Below are 16,765 nucleotides of genomic sequence, written 5' to 3'. Positions count from 1 at the left end.
TCTCGATGTGTAGGTACACTCACTTTTATTAGTGGCGCTTCTTGATTTATGAGTGTGGTAATATGACACCAACAGATTATTAAGGAGGAGATATTTCTCTACAAAATGGTGCCATTTTCGGATTTTTTTCAATTGAATTTCTTTCATATTTCTTTCAAGTTGGATTATTTTTATGAAAAAAAAAAAAACTAAAAACCCTTTTTTAAGCTCAGCATATTGATAAGTGACCTTTTTTCTTTAAAATGGTACTTTTTTTTAATACATAGAGACTCAATATCGCGCGCACCAAATTTGAAAAACACCAACATTTTTGTGTAAAAAATAAAGCGGCGTTCACCAAAATTAGTTACATAACTTGAAGTAGCCTGGAAAAAAAACTATTAAAGACAAGAAAAAGAATTATATATTATTCAAAATCAAAATAACCCAAAAAATAAACGAGATATCGCAAGATGAAGTTAAGGGAAATTTAACTTTATTTACCAGTTTTCGCATCCTAAACTAGGCTAGTTTGGGATACCTACTACAAGTAGTTGGTGTCTGGCATTGGAACTGGTAGTAGTTAATCACTTCCTGCAACCTGGTCCAGGATCAACAAAACTGGACTGCAATTGTTAAAGATGCAGTTTATGCTCAGCAGGAAGCTGGCTCGATCCAACCAGGATGATAGCTGCTACAAGTAGAGTAATCAGAAATAAAATGAGATTTGCTTACAATGCAAAAGCAAAAACTATATGACATTGACACACCAGTTGTTGTCAGCTCACCAAACTAAGCAACGATGAGCCTGACCAGATGACCATTTGGGAATAGCAGGTGTTGTAAGTACGCCCCACTTATTTCAACATTGTTTCCAGTCATCCTGAATTTCTACTTGCCAATGGAATAAAACAGTGCCAGCTCAGGAGACGTGTGGTTTGAGATTGTGCCAACTCTTGTTACAAACAATTTTACATGCAGGTCACAGCATCAGTGATTTTAGTGTTCTTCATCAGCAATGAAGGACAAACAAGCAAAAACTTTAAGTGACATGAAAATCATGGTCAAATTTATAATAATCTTCAATAGGCTTCACTCATAATTCGAGAAAGTTTCTTTTTGTAATACAAAAAGTTTTTTTCTTGAATCAGTTACTAAATTAAACTGAAATATGTTTGTTGAAATGACATTTTGTTATCGTGACTGAGTGGTCTCTCTTACCAGCTCTTCACTAGGGAGAGTCTTTTCACTGAAAACAGTGAAAGAGGACACTTCTAAATATTGGGTGCAAGCAGGATGCATGTGTGTCAATAAAAGTCTTCCATTCGACACCCGTTGTCACTTTTTATACACGATTTACATTTGTAACACAGCATAAAGGTGTGTGAAAAAAAAATAAAATAAAATAAAAAGGGGGGGGGTATTTTAGGTACATTACACCACCTGCCTTAAACAGTGAGAAATCTGCTGGAAAAAATAAGATAAGTTTTCCTGGAAAAAAGAAATGCAAATATGGGAAAAATATTCAACTCTGACAGAATAAGTATGTAAAGAAATTAGAATATATTCCAGTGGAAACAGGTAGGAATGTTATAATTTCTGCAGCAGAAATAGCCACTTGTATTCAGGCAAGTTATTGGTCAACTTAACTACTCAGACCAGAGCAGACACAGCCAATGTTAGTGCATTAAGTTCTATCCTCAAAATAGCAATGTGGAATGTATAAAATATGCCAATAAAGTAGTTCAGAAAGCCAAGGAAAAATCCCAGATAGACATCGACTTGGGAAATCTCAATAATTGCTGCCTATAGTGATGCTTCATTTGATAACCTGACCAATAGAGGATCCCCAGGAGGTTACATAATCTTTTTGGTTGACAACGACCACAAATACATGCCCATAACCTGGCAATCCAAGTGCATTAGAAGAGTGGTCAAAAGCACACTGGCTGCCAAAACACTAGATATGGTTGACATGTCGAAAGCCTGCAATTTTGATAGGGTTGAACCGACTGCTTCTCTAGCCTGCATCATATCTCAAACCATGAAATGGTTGATGAATTGGAATTCCACCATCAAACCTGGCCACTTGTATTTGGGAACTCAAATCAATGGTATTCAGTCATGTCCTTAGCTATCAACCAATAAGCGTGCACAGGAAGATAGCATTACATCTTTAATTATCCTTTCCCCTCCCTGGATTATGAGTTGCCTGAACCAACAAAGACATTGCTGCATCAAAATAAGACTGCAGATTGAGGTGGTGGGGAACACAGCAGTTGAGACAAGCAAAATGTGGCAGAAACAGCCATTGTCAAAGACTTTTACAGTTCCTGCCAATTGACCACCAGGTCTTACAGCTATAGAGGAGGATCAGTCGTATGATAGATTGATTAACCTGTCCCTTGGTTGATATTGAAATCCTCTGATAAACCCATAAAAACTGCGTAAAATGTATAAAAGCAGATCTATCCAAACTCTTTCACTGTGCCCTGTCCAGACTGAACAACTTTATTTGACGTCCACAAACAACTCCATATCTTCCAAAAATGTCTGGGACAGCAGAGTGTAAAAGTAACTAATACATCAATATGTTCCTATTTACTTGCCTCCCCACAAGGGCAGAGTTAGACACAGGGTTGGTTTTTAATGTGGGGAAAATCCAACTAAGACAAAAAAAAAAAAAAAAAAAAAAAAAAAAAAAAAGGCACTCTTTGGATAGGAACAAAAATAAAAACTGTCTCAGTCATGAAGGATTTCTCCACCACCGACGAATGATAGAAAAAGTGTAGCATCAGAACATACTACACTGTGATCTTGGCCCGAAGGCCAGAAAACAATTAAGTGTTGGAATTTCTGCAATTTACGGAACAGACTGGAAATGACTGGGACGTTAATTAGTACCAACATTTAATGAACTTTTTCATTTCCCCCTCCCCTCACTGGTTAATTAAGAATGTTCTCCAAATCATTATGCGAATTTCTTTTTTATTATTATTTTATTTAAATCCTGACCTAAGATCGCCTACTTTTTACATTCTATTCTTGATTTTCCAATTGTGCACTGCTTAAACTACTTCCAGTTTGTCCTGTAAATTGCAAACATCAAGGTCAATATGAACCCCCTATTATAGAAATACCTTAGTTTCTTGTAGAAACAGGATTTCAAACATAAGAAATTATATAGTTAATATAAATACTGATCCAATAGGGTACTAGTGATTTAGTATTTTACAAAAGTCAAGAGTATTCTTTAGTTTTTAAAGCTTTTACATAAATTTTCTAAAAACTTATCCAGTTAGGTAGAAAACTAACTTCTCTTGTCTTTGGTAACATTTGTTATATATTTGTTTTTTTTGACAACTTTTTTATACCTATGGAGGTAAAACCCAAACACACAATAACAATTGTTTTACTTTGTGAATTTTCGTAATTTTTGGATATATTACTATTTTCAACATGACAATTAAGTACTGTTGTTTCGGCTTAAAACCACATTAAAAAAAAAAAAAAAAAAATCGATCTGTCGATTTTAACAAGCGCCATGATATTAATTTGAAACAGACCCAAATCACAACCTTCATAAAGAAAAAAAACTTAATGGCAAGTCATTATTTGGTTTTCCAGGCCACAAATCTAAATTATTTATAGTAAGATTTCGATATCTCATAATAAATTAAATTTTAAAATTTAATTACTCCTCCCTATTCACAGGAATTTATTAAGATTCCGAATAGCTGGCTATTTTAACTCATTGTTCTAAGGGAGGTAACTATTTTACTAAGAATTGTAAGAAAATGATTTTTTAACTACTTAAGTAAAATACTACCTCCGGTCAGAAATAGTTGGTGCACAAAAATTTTCAGTTTGGTGGGAAATACTTGGTGCATACAAGTTTCAAGTTTTATAAGGCAGTACTTTTGAAAGGAAATACAGGTTAACCAAATAATTATACTTAATTAAATTGACAATTGATTGTACGTACATTCTTACAATGTATGATTGAATAAATATACAAAAAAATAATGCAAAAAGCTAAAACATCTAACTATTTATTCAATTGTGTTAATTTACTTTTCAATTCTTCTGATATCAAAATTGAAGTGGGAAGTTTTCCTTTTCTTTCTAGCTGTGCTTTTGACATGTGCTGAAGCCTGTAATTGTTGCCACCATCAGCCAAAATTATTTGTTCCATTGTTTCCTGCAATGTCAGAAAAATGTTGTTCAACTTTGATTTTTCTAATTCTTGAAAGCTGGTTTCAACTGCTTCAATTTATTCATCAATATTCTTTGGATCCTTTTGGTGTTGAATGGATTGGATTGAAGTAACCTAGGTTAAGCACATTCAGATCCGGACTATTTGCAGGCTGGTTAACCAGTTCAATGTTCAGCCTTAATCTCTCCGATTCTTGTTTGAACACTGGGTCCATTGGATGTACGTGTGGCTTAGCATTGTCTTTTTGAATTATGATTCGTTGTGCAATGGATCCACTTGGCCATTTGTTCCGTGTGGAAACAAGGACCTTTTCAACAACTGAATTTTCGTGATTGTATCCATGATTTTAGTTACCATTGTTCTAGCAGATCTGTTTCTGCTGTTACGTTTAGCCGCCTCTTGTTTGACAAATGGCCAAATTTCAATCTTTCCGTCAAAGTAACATTTGCGATGTAGATCCCAACGGGGTTGAGCCACCGCAACAAGAAACATTACCTTTGTAATGAAATGCTTGCTTTTAATGGTTCTTAAAGGGTCATGTTCGTCTTTGCCTAAATAAAATGTCCTTGCATTTTTCGTCATGTGAAACCATTTCTCATGACATCAAACATTTCTCTAAAAGTTCCCGATTTAAATCCAACTGCGAACAGCAAAAATCAATGCAACATTTCATGTTTTCTTTTCTATCGTGAGAAGCGGTTTTACAGCATTTGAATGAGCCCAAATTTCGCCATCTTTCATCCTTGCAATCAACGTTGTCTTAGGTATTCCACATGCTTGAGCAGTAGACCTCAAAGTGGTTCTTTTTCTCAAGGAATGGTGTTTATTTTTGCAGTCCTTTTTTCGGCCACAGAGAAACTTACAGCTCAAAGAATCCATTGGCACCGATATATCGGACGAACTGTCTAGTGCTCGTGATCAAATTATCTTATACCGAATTTTGTGGCAACATCTTTGATTGCACCTCATTCTAGGATGCGCCCTTTTTAGACCTTTGTAGCAACGCTTGCAGAACTGCTGTTCGTCTTGAATTTGTCAATTCTCTCTTATCACTTCTGTTTTTACCTTCCACATTGGCATCAACTACATTTTCCATATTTATATAACCACTGTGGGTATTTTTAAAAATAGATTATATAACAGTCAACAAAGTAATGTGCATAGATTAAACTCTAAATGACTTTTAGAATGAAAACTGTTCTTTTTCAATAAAAAACGCTCTAAAGTACTACCAGTTACCCCCTAAAACATTGAAATGGTGCGTGACAAAACCTAAAATGCAGACAGTTTTAATTCTGTACCAACTACTTCCGACCGGAGGTAGTAGTAAATTCCAGACTGAGACTGGCAAAAATGAACAAGCCGGTTGGAAATTTAAAAGCTGTAAAAAGAGATGAAATAAAAGCCATTTAAAACTACTTGACACCAAAAAATGATGCAGGTTGTATGGTAACATTTGTTGTATATTTGATTTTTATTATTACTTTTGAATCACTGTTCATTGTAAAACCTATTTGTGCTTTTAGTTTTTTAAAAAAAAAGGGGGGGGGAGGGGGTAAATGTTACTTTTTACTGTAACAGAATGCCAACCATTCTAGTATTTTTTTAAGGGGTTTTCGAAGGCGTTGAAAACGAATATTAGAACCAGTCGCAAATCTATAGTTCTCATTTTAAGACTTTTTTAACAAAGGAGTTACCAATTATCAAGGCCTGGAGGCTACTCCAGGATAAGGGTTAATGAGCATACAGTGGTCAAGAGGAACATGTCGTAGGCATCGTTAGTAGTGGTAACTTAGTAAATTGGATTAACAGATTGCTCATCAAGAATTTGTTCATGTTGGACTTGAAGACAAGCATATTGTAGTTGGAAAGCAGGAAAACAGAGTACAAGAGATAAAAATGTACAAAGTTTTATCTGTAGATATTTTTTATCACAATGAAATTTTGTGCACTGGCATACTTTTTGGCAAACCAAGATGGCTGATTGAAATCTGGCAATCTGGTGTCCCAAAGAATTACCTTTGAAAAAAAAAAAAAAAAAAAAAAGACAAAGAATTACAGGGACCCAGATAAACCGCAGCAAGTCGGTAGGACTGCGGTTGGGCGCCTGAAGTGGCAACGCAAACCTCCCGGCGCCCTTCAACGGACAGATGGCCCGGTTCGGATCCTCGGCGTGTGGTTCGGACCAGATCTCTAGCTTGACAAAAATTGGTTGGAGGTACGGTCAAAGGTGGAGGCTGCAGTCAATTCGTGGCTTCCTAGGAAACTTTCCTTAAAGGGTAGTGCTGAGGCGTGCGCCACTTACGTCTTTCCTCTCATCCTTTACCAACTGGCCGTACTTTCCCTGCCTGCACAACACCTAACAGCTCTCGTCGAACTCTTGTCCTCACTTCTTTGGGACAGAGGAAGACACTGGGTGAGCAGACAGGTCTGTATTCAACGTCAGTGTGAGGTAGGCTTGTGAATGCCGGACTTGAAGTGCCATCGAGAGGCTGGCCTTCCTGAGCCACTATATGCAAGATGACCAACCGTGGCACCCAATGGTTACTGCCACCTTCCCCGACCTTGTTCTTGACCCTTCTATCGAGAGCCATCGCAGGCCACGGGGAGAATCTGCCTACATGAAAGAGTGCTAAGCCGCGCTAAAACGACTACCAAGATCCAGCGACTTTGTGACTGCTACCCGTAGGGAACTCCACAGGGATCTAGTGAAGGGGCTGCCGACGACCCGCTATGCGCACGTTTGGGTTGGCAGCAGAGTGAGATCCGCTCCGCATGGAGCTGGGCGCCAGGTTCGAGTCATCTGAACAATTCAGAGTTCTCTCTGACCTGGCGATTGGCCCGAAATGCACTTCCACTCAACAACATACAATGCAGTTCCGGGTTTTTGTGAGTCGCCTAATTGTCACCGTTGTGGGACAACGGCCGTAGAAACTACTGATCACGCTTTCTTCGATTGCCACGAACTCCGCCAGTACTGGTCGTATGTCAGCGAGGTGACGGCTCGCATCGATCCTGAGCATCCTCGCCCAATTACCGTATCCAATGTTGCGGACAACATGAGGCTGCCATGGGACCAGGAAAGATAAATGGTCTACATTACGATACTGGCCGTGGCGAAAATGGTGATTTGGACTCTGCAAGGTTGCCGAGGGGTGTTGTCTTTTTCTGATCAAGATCTGATTGCTTTCTTTAAACACCAACTACGGGTGAAGATCAGATGTGATAGAAGAAGGCTGCATCGCGCGGCATTTGACAGAAGATGGATACAGGTAGCAAGTCTGTGTGTACGAAGAGGAGCCAAATTTGAATACGTGTTCCCCGCCTAGGTGTGGAACGCGCAGTTCCGTAAAGTAAAATTAAACAAGTAGTCTCTCAGCTAGCTGAGTGTGTGTTCCATCCCTACCCGATTAGGAAGCCTCCAAGATCCCCATCCCCTCTTACTTGCAATTTTTGTTTTAACCCTTTCCTCTAAATTTTACCCATCTTGGAGAGAAAGAAATACAAACTAACCCCCATCCTTTACCCACAAAATTTTCTTTTCTCCATTCACCCCCATCTAGAGGGCATCCCCACCTAGAGACTGACCTGCAGAAGCGAGGTTCCTTTTACAAACCTAGTGGAACGGGCAGTCTATCAACTAGACAGGGTTGAGAGGGTTCTACTAATCACCTTTTGTTTTTTTCTTCCCCCGCCCTCGACACAAATAAATTATTGTACCATTTTGTTGTTATCTTTTTTGTTTTTACACGTCAATAAAAAATGTTTTAAAAATTGGGAGTTAAGTAGGACGCCCCCCCAGTATGAAAGGGTGAATGCAGTATTATGGTGAAAGAAGATACTAGCTGGGAAAAACTTTTGACTTTTAGTTCTGGAGTGACAAGGATGACAAACGACCCCCACAGTTGGCCATGTGCCTAAGTTTTTTGTTCATTGTTGATTTTGACTGTATTTTTAACATGAATAAAAGATTTAATATCTCAAAGTGTAGTATCTGTTCTGATACATACACCGCGCGAGGCAGTGCTGTTCTGGCGACACATTCTCATGCCCGGAACACCTGACGAGCTTGTTGGGTAGCGTTCTGTCCGCACCCCCACTTTGTCTGTCTTTCTCTGCTCTCCGAGCTAATAATTTACGACCTTCCCACGAGGGAGGGTCGGAACTAACTTCCCACTCCCTCTCTCAGTTCTATCTCCCCTCTTGGCGCCAAAACGCAGCCACTTCTTTTTGGCGCCAAAACGCAGCCACTTCTTTTTGGCGCCAAAGTCGGCTCCCCACTTTGGACGCTGATTCCACGTCACTTTTTTCAGTGAATTTTTTAAAAGAGGGAACCAAAACGGACACCCCCCAGCCCGGGGGCCACCAATATGGATACCCTCAGCCAGGGGCCCACCAATATGGATACCCCTAGCCAGAGGGCTACTGCTCCCCAAGAGGACGACTCCCCAACAGGAGAAAAAACAACCACTGACGAGGCGTACCGCCCGGGTATGACACCATTGGACGCTCCCCAGGAGGGGGAAAATTTAACAGCTCCCCCCGAGGGCGACTCCTCCCAAAGAGGAGCAAAACCAAAATCGGTCGTAGCATCTCACTCCAACCACAAAAAGGAGGAGGTGCCAGACCAAAAGGACAAGAAAGGGGACAGCGCTCCCTAGGAGGGCTGCTCTCCTAAAAGGAGAGCAGATCAAGAAAATGAGGGGTCATAGCCTGGACCTCACAAACAAGGAAGGGGCAGATGGCCTCAAAGTAAACAAAAAAGATAATGCTCCCCAAGAGGCCGACTCCCCAAAACAGAAAGCTGCTCCCGAAAAAGACACTAAAAAGGAAGCCGCCCCCAAAACATGTGACACTCCCACAAAAGGACTGACCAAGAAATCTGGGGAGGCAGGAAACGTTGCCAATAAACAGGCAGGGGCGACCTCCATAAAAGACCAAAAACAGTCTAACCCCAACAAAGACCCCATACCAACACCACCAAGAGGGTCTGCGTGGGAGAAGACCATAGAAAAACAACTGTCCCCTCAAGAGTATAGAGACCTGTATCTGACAAAGTACAGACAATACATAGAGGGGGCAGATATAAAACCCATACCAGGTGCCTGGGAGGCGATTGAGGGCAAAGTCCTGTCCTTTGCATTTCCGATATACCGGAAAACCGCCTCCTAGGGATGAAGAAGGAAGACATGGCGGGGCTCCTCCACAAACTTAACATCCCGGTACTATACCTGTACCAGAGGAGCTTCGCCATGTGGGACATCCTCCTACCCACCAAGGACGATGCGGAGAGACTCTCCCTCCAAGAAATAAAGCATGGGAGAGTCAAACTAATACCCGAATACCAGGGTAAGAGAAGGACTCGGGTGCAGGTATTTAATGCGGAAGTATTAGGATGCCCCTTCAGTCAGTACGGTGAGGTGGAACAGGTGACCCACGTACGATACCACCACTGCTGACATAAAAAGACGCCAGCATAACGGTAGTGGTGGAGGGCCGTTGTCCACACTGCTGGTTCTGCCAAAAGCAGGGACTACATGGCTAGGAGTTGCCCCCCCAAAGGGTAACCCCTAATCAAACAACCCAAAAGGCGGTCACAACCCCTGAGACAGCGCCCGCACCAAAACAGGCGGCAACAACCCCTGCAACTGCAACACCAACCCTAGCTCCAAGGAAAACCCAAACCACCCAGGAGGCCAAGGGGGCAGAATGGAGCACGGTAGTGAGACAAAAACGGAAGCACATAATCCTTTCTGCCACCGTCCCACCACCAGCCCAAAAATCGAGGCAGCAGCCTTTGCAAATGCAGCAACAACAACAGCCACCGCAGCCAATGCCGCGGAAACAACTGCAGCAACAACTACCGCAGCAGCAAAAGCAGCAAGTGCAGCAGAAGCAGCAACAACAAAAACAGCTGCAGCAGCAACTAGGAGGAGCAGACACAACCAACGGTCCCCACACCAATCGATACGGGGATCAAGCGGAGAAAAGACTGCTCCTCTGAGAATGAATCCGCAAGTGAGAGGGAGAGGAACTCAACCTCACCTCTCCCCGGTTCATTCGAAAGAATAAAAAAGAAAAACAAAAGAAGAAAACAGGAAAAGAAGGTGGCCCCCCACTCCCTGTGAACATAGACCACCCCCAAACCAGACACCGCACCAACACCAGACACCGCACCAACACCAGACACCGCACCAACACCAAGCACCACACAAACACCCGTCCCCACACCAAGGCAAACTGAGCCACTACCCCAAAAAGAAAAGGAAAAGAATGAACCGAGGGAGGAGAGAGACTCCTCTGCCTTTCGCAGAACAACCAGACTAAAAGTCCTTGCCCCTGAGGAACTATGTTATGTAGACCCTCTATCTGTGGCCAAAGACATTTCCCATCGGCAGAGGAAAAACTTAAAACCTCTGCTCGATTACAAACAGATAGAGGGGAAAGATGTAAATATCCCCTCAAATTTCCCGGATGCCCCACTCCTAATAACTTTTGTCAGAACTCCAGAGGCCTGCAAGACCAACTTGTGGACAAGGCTGCAGGCCGCTGAAGGGGCGTTTCCGAGAATTGAACTGGTGAATAAAAATGACCCTTCTCTTGATGAACTGTCAAAACAATGCAAGGGAAGGGTCCCAGTGTTGGTCCATCCGTCACTCTACAGGGCCATAAAATTAATTTATCCTTTGGACGTCGACGGCATTGCGAGAGAAGGTCAGGATATGAAAAACCTGACTACCTTGAGCATGGCACATAACGTCGGCATCCTCTCCCCAGCTGACTTTGGTGCTGAGTGTGACACACTCTAAGGTAGGTACCATGGCTTTGAATTTGGCTAGTTTGAATGCGAGGGGCTTGAGATCACCGGCCCGGGCAGCTCGCCTCCGGCACGACCTCTTGTCCCTGGGAGTGGATGTGGCCGCGATTCAGGAGACGCATTTCGTTTCCTCTGTGGACTGTCAGGTACTGGCCCAAGATTTTGAGGTTTTCTCAGCATATGGCAGCCCGCGGGGGAAGGGAGTTTCCGTGCTGGTTAAACGTACCCTGTCGGCGACGGTCGACGTTGTCCATAGTCGGCAGGCTGGTTGTGGCCGATGTTGCCGTAAAAGATTCTGTGTTTCGGGTGATCGCGGTTCATGCGCCCAGCACCGCTCGTGAGAGGGTCTCATTCTTTAGTCATCTTGACGCGTTTGTAGATTGTCGGAAGCGGGTAGTGCTAATGGGAGATTGGAACGCCATCTTAGACCCCGGAATAGATAAGGTAGGAGGCGATGCTAGAGGATCGGAAAGGTACGAATCCAGCCTGGCTGATCTGATGGCTAGATGCGGCCTGGTCGACAGGTTTCGGTTCGAGCATCCAGGGTGGGAGATGTGGACGTGGACCAATAGTGTTTCCGCCTATCCAAACACATACTTGGACAGGATGTTAGTTAGGAGAGGCGAAGTAGACTTCTTATCTTGTTCCATGTTCACTTGACTAGGCCAGACGGATCATAAACTAGTTATGGCCCGGCTGAAGCTAGGAAATAGGCCAAAGTTAGTCGCTCACTGGAAGTTAAACACTTCCCTTCTGGAGATACAAGACTTCCAAGAGAAGCTAATAGAATTATATCAAAAAGCACTAGTGGGGGAGGTTACCGGGAGTAAGTGGTGGGTAGGTCTAAAAGCCAAAATTAGAACGTTCTCCGTCAAGTATGCCCAGCGCCTCACACTAGATAAGGCCAAAACAAAGAAGAAGCTAGAGCAGAAACTAGCCCGGGCTACGGGGGAGGGTGATAGGGTTAGTCAGGAACTAGCTAAGCAGGACCTTCTGTGTGAGAATAGCAAGCGTTATGAAGGTAAAGTAGTCAGAGCTAGGCTTAGAAAGGTAGGCAATGAAGCAGTCAATTCCAACACTGACGTGTGTCATGAAATCTCTAGGCATGGCTCGGACAAGTACATTGCAAAGGTAAGACATCCAGATGGACGCACCCTTGAATCGACTCGGGAGATCTGCGAGGGGTTTCGAGAACATTTCGAGGAGCGTTTTACACAGCAGCCCGACCTTCCGGTCCTTGAGTTTAGCGACTATTTGGCCGACTCTCCCCGCCTAGAGCGGCTAGTTGCGAGGGCCAGGTGACGGAGCGGGAGGTTTTTACTGCGCTGAAGCAGGTCAGCTGTGACAGATCGCCGAGACTCAATGGTCTTCCATACGAACTGTATTTGAGGTTGTCGCCCATATTTCTGCCTCTTCTGACGGATGTGTTCAACCATTGGTTTGCTCAGGGATCCATCCCAGGGCAAGTCACCAAGGGAGTGATCACATTGCTGAGGAAAGGTGACGGGCATGGTGGGGAAGAGTTAGACGATTACAAGCCCATAACTCTACTAAACACAGAGTTGAAGATTTTGGCCAAGGTCCTGTCGAATCGGCTGCAGGTTGTTATCAGCGAGTTGGTTGAACCGGAACAGAACTACGCTGTGAAGGGGAGATCGATTCAGAACAACTTGCACCTGATCCGCACGATCCTAGAGGGAGGGATAGATGATGACACGGAAGTCGCGCTGATCAACTTAGATCAGTCCAAAGCTTTCGATAGGGTCGACCATCGTTTCTTGGCATCTGTCTTAGAGGCCGCCGGTTTTAAACCGGACTTCTGCAAGTGGATCTCCATGATGTATCGACAGCCCACAGCCGTCGTGCAAGTCAACGGAAAGCACTCGAAACCCTTTGTTATCTCTCGGTCGGTTTGTCAGGGTTGTCCGCTGTCGCCCCTGTTCTATGTCCTGGCTTTGGAGCCCCTGCTCCGCAAGCTGAGACGTGGGGAGACAAATTCGGCCCTGCGCAGAATTGCAATACCCGGTGGTTCAGCCGCCAAGGTATCCGCGTTCGCCGATGATGTCACGGTCTTTGTGTCGAGCTTCAGAGACATTGAGATCGTGTCGGAGGCACTCGCTCAGTATGAAAGAATTACAGGGACCCAGATAAACCGCAGCAAGTCGGTAGGACTGCGGTTGGGCGCCTGAAGTGGCAACGCAAACCTCCCGGCGCCCTTCAACGGACAGATGGCCCGGTTCGGATCCTCGGCGTGTGGTTCGGACCAGATCTCTAGCTTGACAAAAATTGGTTGGAGGTACGGTCAAAGGTGGAGGCTGCAGTCAATTCGTGGCTTCCTAGGAAACTTTCCTTAAAGGGTAGTGCTGAGGCGTGCGCCACTTACGTCTTTCCTCTCATCCTTTACCAACTGGCCGTACTTTCCCTGCCTGCACAACACCTAACAGCTCTCGTCGAACTCTTGTCCTCACTTCTTTGGGACAGAGGAAGACACTGGGTGAGCAGACAGGTCTGTATTCAACGTCAGTGTGAGGTAGGCTTGTGAATGCCGGACTTGAAGTGCCATCGAGAGGCTGGCCTTCCTGAGCCACTATATGCAAGATGACCAACCGTGGCACCCAATGGTTACTGCCACCTTCCCCGACCTTGTTCTTGACCCTTCTATCGAGAGCCATCGCAGGCCACGGGGAGAATCTGCCTACATGAAAGAGTGCTAAGCCGCGCTAAAACGACTACCAAGATCCAGCGACTTTGTGACTGCTACCCGTAGGGAACTCCACAGGGATTTAGTGAAGGGGCTGCCGACGACCCGCTATGCGCACGTTTGGGTTGGCAGCAGAGTGAGATCCGCTCCGCGTGGAGCTGGGCGCCAGGTTCGAGTCATCTGAACAATTCGGAGTTCTCTCTGACCTGGCGATTGGCCCGAAATGCACTTCTACTCAACAACATAAAATGCAGTTCCGGGTTTTTGGAGTCGCCTGATTGTCCCCGTTGTGGGACAACGGCCGTAGAAACTACTGATCACGCTTTTTTCGATTGCCGCGAACTCCGCCATTACTGGTCGTATGCCAGCGAAGTGACGGCTCGCATCGATCCTGAGCATCCTCGCCCAATTACCGTATCCAATGTTGCGGACAACATGAGGCTGCCATGGGACCAGGAAAGATAAATGGTCTACATTACGATACTGGCCGTGGCGAAAATGGTGATTTGGACTCTGCAAGGTTGCCGAGGGGTGTTGTCTTTTTCTGATCAAGATCTGATTGCTTTCTTTAAACACCAACTACGGGTGAAGATCAGATGTGATAGAAGAAGGCTGCATCGCGCGGCATTTGACAGAAGATGGATACAGGTAGCAAGTCTGTGTGTACGAAGAGGAGCCAAATTTGAATACGTGTTCCCCGCCTAGGTGTGGAACGCGCAGTTCCGTAAAGTAAAATTAAACAAGTAGTCTCTCAGCTAGCTGAGTGTGTGTTCCATCCCTACCCGATTAGGAAGCCTCCAAGATCCCCATCCCCTCTTACTTGCAATTTTTGTTTTAACCCTTTCCTCTAAATTTTACCCATCTTGGAGAGAAAGAAATACAAACTAACCCCCATCCTTTACCCACAAAATTTTCTTTTCTCCATTCACCCCCATCTAGAGGGCATCCCCACCTAGAGACTGACCTGCAGAAGCGAGGTTCCTTTTACAAACCTAGTGGAACGGGCAGTCTATCAACTAGACAGGGTTGAGAGGGTCCTACTAATCACCTTTTGTTTTTTTCTTCCCCCGCCCTCGACACAAATAAATTATTGTACCATTTTGTTGTTATCTTTTTTGTTTTTACACGTCAATAAAAAATGTTTTAAAAATTGGGAGTTAAGTAGGACGCCCCCCCAGTATGAAAGGGTGAATGCGGTATTATGGTGAAAGAAGATACTAGCTGGGAAAAACTTTTGACTTTGTTTAGTTCTGGAGTGACAAGGATGACAAACGATCCCCACAATCCCCCCTTTTGAGTTGGCCATGTGCCTAAGTTTTTTGTTCATTGTTGATTTTGACTGTATTTTTAACATGAATAAAAGATTTAATATCTCAAAGTGTAGTATCTGTTCTTCAGATGCTGCACTTCCATTTCTTGTTCTCTTTCAGTGGAGGATCAGTCCTTCACGACTGAGGCAATTTTTTATTTTTGTACCTTTTCTCCACGTTAAAAAACGACCCTGGTGTCTAACTCTGTCCCGTGGGGAGGCATAGTAAATAGGCACACAAAAGATTTCTGCTGCCACTCTTCCTGGGAGTCGCAGGTAAGTGCTTCAAGTTTTCTCAAAAAAAGTTACATTGTACGTACTCGTTATAGTCTGAAATTCTGAAAAAAAATTTACTTAATTTCATGAAATAGTTTTTATCTTACAGCGAAAAAACAATTTATGATACCGAGCAAAAAAGGTTCGATTTTTAGGAAGAAAAGCTAGTAATAAAGATGGGAGGGAGTGTCGGCGCTTTAACTGGATTTATCTCCCTTTGGCGTGTTCAACAAATTTCGTAATGGCTGACTTCAACGCGCTCTTATAAAAACGTTTTTCTGCTGTAAAATTTTTATTTATTCGATCAAATTAAATGAAAATTTTTTTTTTTTCGAAGATCTTCAGTCCAAAACAGATAAGCACAATATAACCTTTTTCCGATATTATCATTTTTTAATGTCTTGACTAAACCGTACAAGTACCGTTAATGCGCTTGCGCGTACAAAATGGCCACCCGTGAATTACATGGCTTCATATTTGGAAAACTACTTGTTTTTCGTCTAATTTTAAATTTTCGCCAATACTACACTGCGACAAGGCAGTTTGTTACGCGAGTGCACATTTAACAGCTTTTTTATGCTCGTGTGATCGGGCGTAGCGTAAACGAAGGCTGGGCTGTGAAATGGAAAATAGTCCCAGAGTTAAGGGGTTAATACCATAACCAACGGTAAATTTGCGACGGAAACGGTGACCGAAAACTGCAAAAAACTATTTTTCCGGCAAATGGTTTTGTAAACAGCGGGTGACGAAAGTTGGTAAATTTATACAAATACCGTGACAGCGAATTAGTAGAAAAAAATGTACCCTAACCCAGTTTTCAGATTCGTGTTCAGCACACCGAAACGTAACAGAATACTACGTAAAAGATTTTACTAATTCGCTGTCACGGTGTTTGTATAATAATACCTAAAACTTTAAGTAAACTTGGAAATACGATTTTTAAAAAATAGCGCGGATCAGTAAGTGCATTAGCACCGAAAAAGGGATCACCCACTTTTCAAAAAAGTTCATATAATGAAAACTATTTTTTGCGATGGAAACGGTGTGCAGATTCGTTTTTAGCACACCGAAATCTACAAACAAAATATTTCGTTATAAGCAAACGTAAGACGGGCCTTAATGTAAAATTTTACCCAACAAACAACATATTGACCAACAGCAAGAACTTATCAAAACAAAATGAAATGATTGAAAATTACTTACGAAAAGAAAGCCCTGCGTCTCTTTTACTTGTCTCCTCACGAATAAACTCCCATGAAAATCTTTATAAACCAAAGGGCGCTGCCATGTTGAAACTGCTATATATTTGTAGCCACTATTTAGTATTTTTTTTTTTTTTGATACATCGTTTAAAAAACTATCTTTTATAAATAAGTCTTAATTAAGAATTTAATGTAAATATTTAATAATTTATTACAATTTAATACACTGAAACATTTTACAGATAAGCACTATATTATTATTTTT

General features: G+C 43.0%; 1 protein-coding gene across 4 annotated transcripts in view; it reads right to left on the bottom strand.

Moving 5' to 3' along the window:
* Positions 1-16,618, bottom strand: part of LOC145241478 (lariat debranching enzyme A-like) — a 47,035-nt gene extending 30,417 nt beyond the window's left edge. The window contains exon 1 of one of the 4 annotated variants that reach the window (XM_080104470.1): positions 16,502-16,618. The gene's annotated coding sequence lies outside the window, so the exon portion shown is untranslated. The remainder of the gene's footprint in view (positions 1-16,501) is intronic. The other 3 variants (XM_080104471.1, XM_080104472.1, XM_080104473.1) reach the window with 3 other exon arrangements.
* Between the last annotated feature and the right edge of the window lie 147 nt (positions 16,619-16,765).

Source organism: Euprymna scolopes, chromosome 20 (genome assembly GCF_053919585.1).
Source record: "Euprymna scolopes isolate OS-2025 chromosome 20, ASM5391958v1, whole genome shotgun sequence".
NCBI classification, from domain to species: domain Eukaryota; kingdom Metazoa; phylum Mollusca; class Cephalopoda; order Sepiida; family Sepiolidae; genus Euprymna; species Euprymna scolopes.
The sequence above is the reverse complement of the archived record's forward strand: the minus strand, read 5'-3'. Positions and strand labels throughout refer to the sequence as shown.